The sequence below is a fragment of the Lepisosteus platostomus genome, chromosome 21 (genome assembly GCF_059453375.1).
Source record: "Lepisosteus platostomus isolate fLepPlt1 chromosome 21, fLepPlt1.hap1, whole genome shotgun sequence".
NCBI lineage: Eukaryota > Metazoa > Chordata > Actinopteri > Semionotiformes > Lepisosteidae > Lepisosteus > Lepisosteus platostomus.
Genome location: NC_142631.1, coordinates 2945992 through 2955467, shown reverse-complemented (window position 1 = coordinate 2955467; position 9476 = coordinate 2945992). Strand labels below are relative to the sequence as shown.

The 9476-nt window shown below is 51.2% G+C and overlaps 1 long non-coding RNA gene across 1 annotated transcript; it reads left to right on the top strand.

The window, feature by feature from the left end:
- Window positions 1-560: 560 nt before the first annotated feature.
- Window positions 561-9164, top strand: LOC148643876 (uncharacterized). Its single transcript, XR_015928799.1, has 2 exons — window positions 561-1305; window positions 1782-9164. It is a non-coding gene; the product is annotated as an uncharacterized LOC148643876 (long non-coding RNA).
- Window positions 9165-9476: the final 312 nt, after the last annotated feature.

Genomic DNA, 9476 nt, shown 5'->3' with positions numbered 1-9476 from the left:
CATTGCAAGATAGGTGGGCTGGTTTTTCGGCTTCCATCACACGGCTGTGTAGCCTGTTCCACGCTCCTGCCAACCTTAGTGCAAAGAAGTGCCTCCTGTTCTCGGATTTTAAATGCATTTTGCGTCATTTCCCCCCCTTGTGTCCTCTGGTTCAAGTTTCCCTGTTTGTTCTGAAGTACGTTTCTAGATGCTCCACTCAAAGTGCTTTACACCCTTCCACCAGTGTGCAGCCCCCACCTGGGTGATGCGCCAGTCCGCTCCCCACACACCAGCTCTCAGTGGGGAGGAGAGCAGAGTGATGGAGCCAGTTCAGAGAGGGGGGTTATTAGGAGGCCATGACTGGTAAAGGCCAGGGGGAAATTTGGCCTGGACACCAGGGTAACGCCCCTACTCTTTATGAGAAACGCCCTGGGATTTTTAATGACCACAGAGAGTCAGGACATCAGTTTTACGTCCCATCCGAAGGACGGCGCCTGTTTACAGTATAGTGCCCCAGTCACTATTCTGGGGGCATTAGGACCCACACGGACCGCAAGGTGAGCGCCCCCTGCTGGTCCTACTAACACCTCCTCCAGCAGCAGCCTTAGCTTTCCTAGGATGCTCCCACCCAGGTACTGGCCAGGCTCACACCTGCCGAGCTCCAGTGGGGCTGCCAGCGGTGAGTTCCAGGGTGGTATGTCTGCTGTTTGATTGCTTGCGTCGGGTAGCTTTGTCGCGTTCCCTGCTTGAGAACGCTTTGCTCTCTCATGCAAGCCGTCTGTGGGCTCCTTGTGCGCCGCAGCCCGCGGTGGTGTGGGGCGGCCCAGGCCAGCTATGAGCAGCAGGTGCTCCCTGCTCATCGAGACCCATAAAACGTTGTTAAATTCTGCCAAGTTTCGGGGGAGGCAGGGGAAGAGGAGCACTTCCCTCCAGCAGAGGCTGATTCACCACTGCACCGTCCTGCAGTGACGTGGCATACTCCAGAATTGCACAACTGTCGGCGAGGAGCCAGGGCGCTAAAAATAGCCCCACAGACGCCTCTTTCGGCTTTCGGACTCGGATCAATGCCTTCTTCCTTCACCCGTCTCTTCCTCTGCGACTTGCTTTCCTTTTCCCAAAAGAACACGTCTTCGTCTTCCTGCAGGCTAGTTGATCACAGGCCTTTTTCAATCCTGTTTAAATGCATTTTTTTTGTGGGGGGGGGCATGTCGTGTGTTGGAGTGGACTGGGGTTTAGGAATTTGCTTCGTTCGGCCCCTCTCCCCCTCCCGTGGCGATCAAAGGACAGACTCGGCCGCAGATTAGTCGGAATTCTTTCCTGCACCAGGTGATCTGAAGCAACGGCAAGATCAATGACGTGTTTTTTTTTTTGTGAAAGGCGGGGGGCGGTGGGGTGTTTCTTCGGGGAGGTGTTGGGGGGGGAGTGGGGTTCGAGCTGATTGGGAGGGGCTGAGGCTGCAGAAGAAGGGGGTGTAAGTCTCTTCCGCTAAGGAAAATGGGACAGGTTGGAAGGACAGAGATGGCCACATCCCTGGGATGTCCAGACATTCAGCTCCTGGAGACTGCAGCCTTACAATACTGTCAGTCGTTCAATTGCTGTGTCAGGAGTTTTTGCTGGAAGTTCCAACCGACTGGTGGGGAAGTTGGTTTAATTAAATGGAGAATTGTATCCTACAGGATACTACAACTGCACAACTTCACTAGTTTTGAACCTAGAGTGTTCTGCCTGTCACTGTGAGTGTAACTGTGTGAATTTTCCTCTCTCTCTCCCACTTTCCACTTTCCACACTTTCACCTGGGCAGGTGAAGCAGAACTCGCAGAATCACTTGGTAGCTGAGCGACTGGCAGCTGTCGGTGAAACCCAAGCGTCTGGTCTCCGGTAGTGTCAATCATCTTGATTAATCAAGACGCGTCTAGTCCACTGCCTCAAAATGTGATTGTAGTGCTAATAATTATTAGTGGTAGTAATGGCAGGGCAGTGCTGTGGCACAGCGCTGGGCACTGGGTTCAATTCCTGGGGTGCTGTCTGGGTGGAGTTTGCATGGTCTCTCCACAGTTGCATGGCTTTCCTGCCACACTCCAGAGCCATGACGTTGGGTTAATTGGCTGCTGGGAAACCTGGCCCTGGCGTGAGTGTGTGGTCTGTCCCTCTGTGTGCCCTGTGGGGCTGCCAGTTGTGAGTTGCAGGGTGATATGGCTGCTGGCTAAAAAAAAACAACTATATCAATAGTAATACTGTCACCCGCTTGGCAGGTCATTTTATGCACATTAACGCTACATGCCTAACTGTTGGAATCTGGGGAAATGCAATGGGGGTGGGGATTTGAAAAGGGATAGAGGGGCAAGACTCTGGATGTCTGTCTCGGCCTGGCAAGTTTTTTCACTTCTGCTTTCACTCGCTGTTGCCCTGTTCCATTTTCAAGCCCCGCTGCGCTCTTATCTCGGTGCGAGAGGAAGCACAGCTCTTCAGATCTGCCTCCCTCGCTCGAGTTGAGGCGGAATATCACGCCGATGTGCTGCTGATAGGGGCCGGGGGCTCGATGACGCAGCAGACGCGCGGGCCTGGGCTGCGATTCTGCGGCCGCTGGGAGATGGGACGTGTGAGTGTACTGTAAGCCATGCAAGCAAGGGAAGAATTGCATCGCTCGGTAACCGAAATAACCAGCGAGTTGAAACGGAGCACGATCAGGGTGAATCGGTGTGCGATTAGTGCAATATCTTTCTTTGCTCACCCCTTGTGCAACAGCCACTGATGCAAGTGCATTGCAGGGGCTTGAGCAGGGACCTCTTGGGGTTCGGTCCAGTTGCCCGACTCGCCGCTGGCAGCCCCACTGGAGCCCAGCAGGTGTGAGCCTGGCCAGTACCTGGATGGGAGACCTCCTGGGAAAGCTAAGGCTGCTGCTGGAAGAGGTGTTAGTAGGGCCAGTAGGGGGCGCTCACCCTGCAGTCTGTGTGGGTCCTAATGCCCCAGTATAGTGATAGGGACACTCTACTGTAAAAAAAGGCTCCGTCCTTCAGATGAGATGTAAAACTGAGATCCCAACTCTCTGTGGTCATTAAAAATCTCAGGGCGTTTCTTGAAAAGAGAGGGGTTATAACCCCAGTGTCCTGGCCAGATTTCCCTCCTGGCCTTTACCAGTCATGGCCTCCTAATAACCCCCCTCTCTGAACTGGCTCCATCACTCTGCTCTCCTCCCCACTGAGAGCTGGTGTGTGGGGAGCGGACTGGTGCGTCATCCAGGTGGGGCTGCACACTGGTGGTGGTAGTGGGATCCCCCATGACCTGTAAAGAGCTCTGAGTGGAGTGTGCAGAAAAGCGCTATAGAAGTGTAAGCAATTATTATTGCGGCGGGGGGAGTGGGTTGTGGCCCTCTGGGATTTGTAGTTCTGGAGTCTTTCGAAGGTGGAGCTTGCATTCCTCCCTTAGCTCTTGGCTTGGTTCTTAGCCCTCGTCTGCAGTCTATTCAAAGTCCCCCCCACTCCCTGGCCCTTGTTGCTGGTGGTTGTGGGTGTGAAACAATCTCCCACTGTAGATGCCATTCAAACCTGATAAACCTGATAAAATAGCCTCATGTCCCCACTCACTGCTCCTGAGTATCTCCATGGTTCATCTTTTGTCACAAAGCGGTTTTGAGGTAAAAGATAAAAACCTTTTCAGAAAGGACTTGGGGGCAGGGTGGGGGAGCCGAATTCTTCAAATGATGGAGAAGTCTGGATCAGTGTGGTGAAGGATTTTAAAGTCAATGGGTTTTCGGTTCCTGCTTCTTTTCACTTAGAGTTTGCGATTTCACAATGAAAGAACTGTCCTTTCTTGTCAGTAGATTGATTTAAGTGTAGTCCTTCCTGGCTCAGTGTGTCAGTTGTATTCAAAGCCCTACCCGTATACATAAGGAGGTGGTTAAAAATTTGCTTGGAGTTCCGTCTAATTTTTTCATTTGCCAATGTGGCATTCCCCAGCTTGTTAAAAAATGAAATGATTTCTAAAACTAAATCACCTTTGAAATATTTGTCTAAAATGCGTTGTGCATCCGCTTCTGTAACTTCAAGAATATTGAAGTAGATTATTTTAATTGGGTGGGGTTTTTTTTTTTAAAAAAGCTCTAGTTCTTACATGGGGTAAAATGGGTGTTCTCTAACAGACGTTCAAGAGGTCAGATTCTAATCTTGCATCTTCGCTCGTGTAGAGACATGCTTGCCTGCCTGCAGTTCGCTTGCTCCCCATGAGGCTGATGGCTGACCAGGCCTGTCATTTCTTCAGCCAGGCCAGCTCACGCCAAAGTACGAGGTAGGCTCTGTCTCCCCCGTATATCGGCTCGTTTCGACGTCCCGAGAATCGGACCGAACTAACCGACAGCGGGAACATGCTGGAAACTACAAGGGTCTGTGAGATATTTCCTGTCGGCGGATTCTCAGGGCTGGGCTTTGCGGCCGGGGAAAATACCGCCACGCTTTCTGGCAGCGAAAGACAAGTTATTGGAAGTGAGCAGCAGGACACCAAGTCCGATCTCTTCTCACTCCACTATCGCTTTTGCGCCGCGTCAAGTGCTAGCAGGCCTGGGAGAGGGGAGGAGTGATTGTGTCTGTGTGGCAGCAGTTAGGAAGGGCAGGAGAGGCGGCCTGTACTGGGGCAGATCGGAGCCTGCTGGCTTCTTGTCAGGAAAGTGCTGCTTAACGTCTGAACTGGGGGATCAGCTGGTTTGGTTAAAGTGGGGGGCCGGTGTTTCTATGCGTGTCGAGACTCGGGGTTGGGCTGTCCTGTCCTAGACAGGACGGGGTGGAGCGGGGGCTCTGTGGCTCAGGATCTGCGCCTGTGGCTGGAAGGTTGCCGGTTCGAATCCCGCGGCCGGCAGAGGAATCCTACTCCGTTGGGCCCCTGAGCCAGGCCCTTCACCCCAGCTGCACCTGGGGCTCTGTACAATAGCAGACCCTGCGCTGTGACCCCCAGCTTCTCTCCCTGTCTGTGTGTCTCATGGAGAGCAAGCTGGGGTCTGGGAAAAGACACATTCCTAATTGTATATGGCTAATAAAGTAATCTGATTCTAGAGCGAGATCGGCCTCTACATTCCGTTAAAGGTAGGGGAAAATCCAATCTTCCCAATTCTAGGGACCCCCCTCCCCGGCTTTTCCACGTTTTTCTCCGGGACTGGGATCGGGGATAAGTGGCAACTCGTCTCCTTCGACGTGCACCGTTGTGCCTGTGAGCCGTGTGCGATGAGTCACGCTGGGTTGTCGGAGTTCTTCGGAAAAGGCTGAGCCCGGTTCTTTGGAACAGCCCGGTAGATTGAGCATTTTGCTGTGCAATTCGGGATGGGCGCACTATATTAATAACACTCAGCGATGGCACATGCTTACTGTCCAATATATATATATATTGCTTTCTGTATAGCCTGTCTAAAAGTGGGATACAAATGAAAACGGGGGACTGAGATCATGTACAGGAATTTTAATAAGCAACTGATGAAGACCTAGGAGGCTTGAATGTCGCATTTCACCTGAACAAATAGAGAGGCCTGTACTTTTCCCTCTTTTTGCTAGCGTGACGTGTTAAGATTCTGGCAGCTGCCCAGGCTGGTGTCCTTTCCACCATCGGCGCAGGAACCGGTGAGCTCTGAACAGACGCCGCAGCCGGTGGATCCAGACACCCCCCCCTGGGATGTCTGTGCTGCTGGGGGGGTGGTGGGGGCTGGCTGCTCTTTCCCCACTTGCTCACACCTGCCCTGGCTGCAGGCCGGGCCTCATGGCTCAGAAATGTCTCACTCGGCCTCAAAAAAACCCCCACAAAAGATGTAACCCCCTCTCCCCTCCCCAGTCCTTCCCGGCTGTAGAGAGCGGGCTAGGGTCATATAGTTTCCAGTCATATAGTTGGCATTGCAGTTGGCCCACACCCTGATGAGCATGTGCATCTCTCTCTCAATTCAATTCAAGGTGCTTTATTAGCATGACCGATGGGTACAATCAGTGTTGCCAAAGTAAATAAAAAATAATAAAATTGACATGGAACAAAAATGAAAATAAAATCTACAGACATTTACAACAGAGACATATCATTAAATATTTGCATATTCTGTAAACAGATTGAGCATTATTGGGTGACAGACTCACTGTTCCTCAGGCTGTGACAGATCACATACTGGGCTGCCAGTTCAACTGAGCTACCAGTTCTCTCTCTCAGTTCAGTTCAAGGTGCTTTATTAGCATGACTGATGGGTACAATCAGTGTTGCCAAAGCAAATAAAAATAATAAAATTAACATGGAACAAAACAAAAAATAGAAGTAAAATAAAATCTACAGACATGTTACAGACATTTACAACAGAGACATATTATAAAATATTGACATATACTGTAGGCGGCTGGAGCATTATTGGGAGACGGACTCACTGTTCCTCAGGCTGTGACAGGAGATCACATACTGGGCTGCCAGATCAGCTGAGTTCCCTCCTCCCTCTCCCAGTAGGATTGGGACCTGTTGTGGTTTTGGCAGGTGTGGGAACTCTGGGATTAGATTTCTGAATTTCGGGAAGAATGTTTCTCTAATCCCAGAGTATCTGTCACAGTGCAGTAGGAAGTGCACCTCTGTCTCTATTTCTCCCTGCTGGCAGTGGGAGCACAGCCTGTCCTCTCTGGGCAGCCAGGTCTGCCTGTGTCGCCCAGTTTCTATGGCCAGGTTGTGGTCACTGAGCCTGTACTTCTTCAGGGTCTGTTTCTGTTTGTTATTTTTTATTTTGGTCAAATATTCAGCTAGTGTGTATTGTCTGTTTAAGGTTCTGTAGCATTCCAGTTTATGTTGTGTTTGTGTGTGTGAGATATTGCTGTTTGATCTGTGCTGTGATGTGTTTGAGTCTGGGAGTCTCTCTCTCTGGACCTTGAGTGGGGCTTTAGTCGCCCTCTGGTGGCTGTGGATAGACCTACTCCTCACAACTATGGAGACAACTATTCAAGCTGTAGTAATATTCTTAATTCCTTACACTTTTCCGGACACCCCACTCAGAGCGCTTTACAGGTAATGAGGAATCCCACTCCCGCCACCAGTGTGCAGCCCCCCACCTGGATGATGCGCCAGTCCGCTCCCCCCCCACACCAGCTCTCAGTTGGGGAGGAGGAGGAGGAGGGCAATTGTGCCTCGAAGACGAGGACTCCAGGTTCCCTGTGCACCTCCGCAACCACAGTAAGAAACTGAAGTCTAGCAAGGCTGTCTGCTGTTCTTATATGGCCGTATTTCTAGAGGAACCCAGGTCCCTCTGGAGCTCCAGTATTCACTTCTGGTTCTGTTCCTCCTGCAATCTCCTCTTTCCACCCCCATTCCTACAAGAAATCTTGCTGAAGCCCCTGTGGCATGTTAATCATCCTCATCACAATGTCTTAACTCTTTCCCATGTTTGGTAGTTGAGTTGCAGGTCTGCATCATTCCTATGATTCACAATATCCTCTTCTAGGGCGACTACAGAGTTGAGACTGGCTGAATCCGCCTCTGCCGAGGCTCCTTTCCTGAGATTTTCCCACGTATCCGATGAAAGTCGGATAACCCTCGGCCATCCGATCCGCGCCCTGCGCCGCTGGCCTGTTGCAGGTCAGCTGGGGGAAGGTGTCCGAGGAGCAGGCCCACCTTGGCGCACCAGCGTCTTCATCCGCTCCCTCGTTTGCGTTGGGCGAGGCGTGGCGTGGACAGGGTGGGTGAATTGAGTTGCTCCATGCGAGCCCCCCCCGTCATCCTGGTGGGAATCGCATCGGCCGCACCCCATCGGAGGGTTGGCCGTGACCCCCCCCCCCCAACGGAGGCCAGACCTTCAACGCGCCTTGCTACGTTTCACATTCACCGCTTCAGTGCCCCCCCAGAGAGAGTGGTCCATTGGCCCCGTTGAAGAGACGGCAGCCCCCGCGCCTGATGCAGCTCTCCTGAGGGTCGAGGTGACCAGGCTGAGCTCCTCTGCCTCCGCTGCGGGCTCGCAGGGCTGTGCGCCCCCTGCAGCTCGTCGGCCAGCCGAGCGACTGCAGGCCCCCTCTCGGCGATCCCCCGCTGGTGTCTCCTGGCGTGACTGGGGGCTCGCGATGGCACGGTTCAGGGGATGCAAGTCGGCCTTTCCCTTCCACCACAGCAGCGCGCTACAGGAAGTAACCGGTGAGCCGTTCGATCAGTCCTGCTTTTTTATTTTTATTAAACAATTTAAAGACCTGGGTTGGCGCTGTCCTGGTACAAGCAGAGGCGGGTACAAGGGGTGGCAGTGGTGAACTGAATAAGAAGGGAAAGATGGGGGGGGAACTGTTCTAGAATCGGATTCTAAAACGATTCTTTGTGATCATTTCTAATACCCTTTTAATGCGAAAAAGTTTTTCTGGGCCGGTTTGTTTTGAATTGAAAGGGTTTTTGGCATAGTTGCGTGCTTTTTTTTTGGTGAACCTCTAAGACGTTCCCGGAGCAGAGTTTCAGCTTCTGGGCCTGGTGTGGATTGAACCGGGTCGGGCAGGGAGCTGCATTGGTATGTCGACTGCGAAGGAGCAGGTGGAGGTTAATTCCACGCTGAAAAACTAGAATAAAAAAAAAACCACAAAAGCAGTCGTGTTTTCTTAGTTCAACTTTTCAACATGAATTATGTTCATAATTACATATGTTATATATATATAGATGTATTAAGAGTGAAGTCAGAAGCTAAATGATTTGCTACAGACGAGCCTCTTCTGGTATTTGGCTTGAAGAGCCAGTTACCCTAATTTTTGATGCTGAAAGACATTGTTGCTGGAGCACCGCTGTGATGCTACGAGGGTTTTTTTTCAATGCTGACTAAGCACCAGATGGAACCAGGCCAGTTTTTATCTCGTCACGTTTACACTTCAGTGTGAATTCACCGTTTCCTGTGATTTTGGGGGTCGGTGAAATTTTGGGTCTGCATCATTCTCGTGACTCACGATATCCTTTTCCCTTTCTGCACAGTTGGCCGTGGCCGAATAAACTTCCTGCTGGGCGTTGCATCAGATTTTCCACGTGTCTTTTTGACCATCATCTGAACCCAGTTTTTGTTGTCGTTTGGAGCATACCACCGACCGCGTGGCTAATCATAACTCCCCAGTGTAAATATCAAGCTGTCTGGCTACAATATATAAATACATACTTGTTCAAATCTACATCGCACTGCATAACCCCCTGTTTAACTTACCTTGTCATGAGAACATAAACATTCGAACTGTTATGAAGCAGAGGAGTTTTATTTCTTAGTGGTTCATTGATCTGACGATCTCTTTCATCTGCTTTGTGAAAGAAACCAGGATATCGACTTCGCTGACAGGGTAGCTTGTTCCAGACCCCTACATCCCCCCCCCTCTTTGTTTAAAGAAGCACTTCCTGACGGTTTGAAACGTCGTTTTCCCCCATCTTGTGTCCTGCACTTCTTGGTTTTGGGGCGATCCGCTGGGCTGGCTGTCTGAATTCCCCTGCTGGTCTTGGTATTCAAGTTTAAAACGCTCCGGTTACCCTAGCCTGTCTGTACGGAGTTATTTGCTTA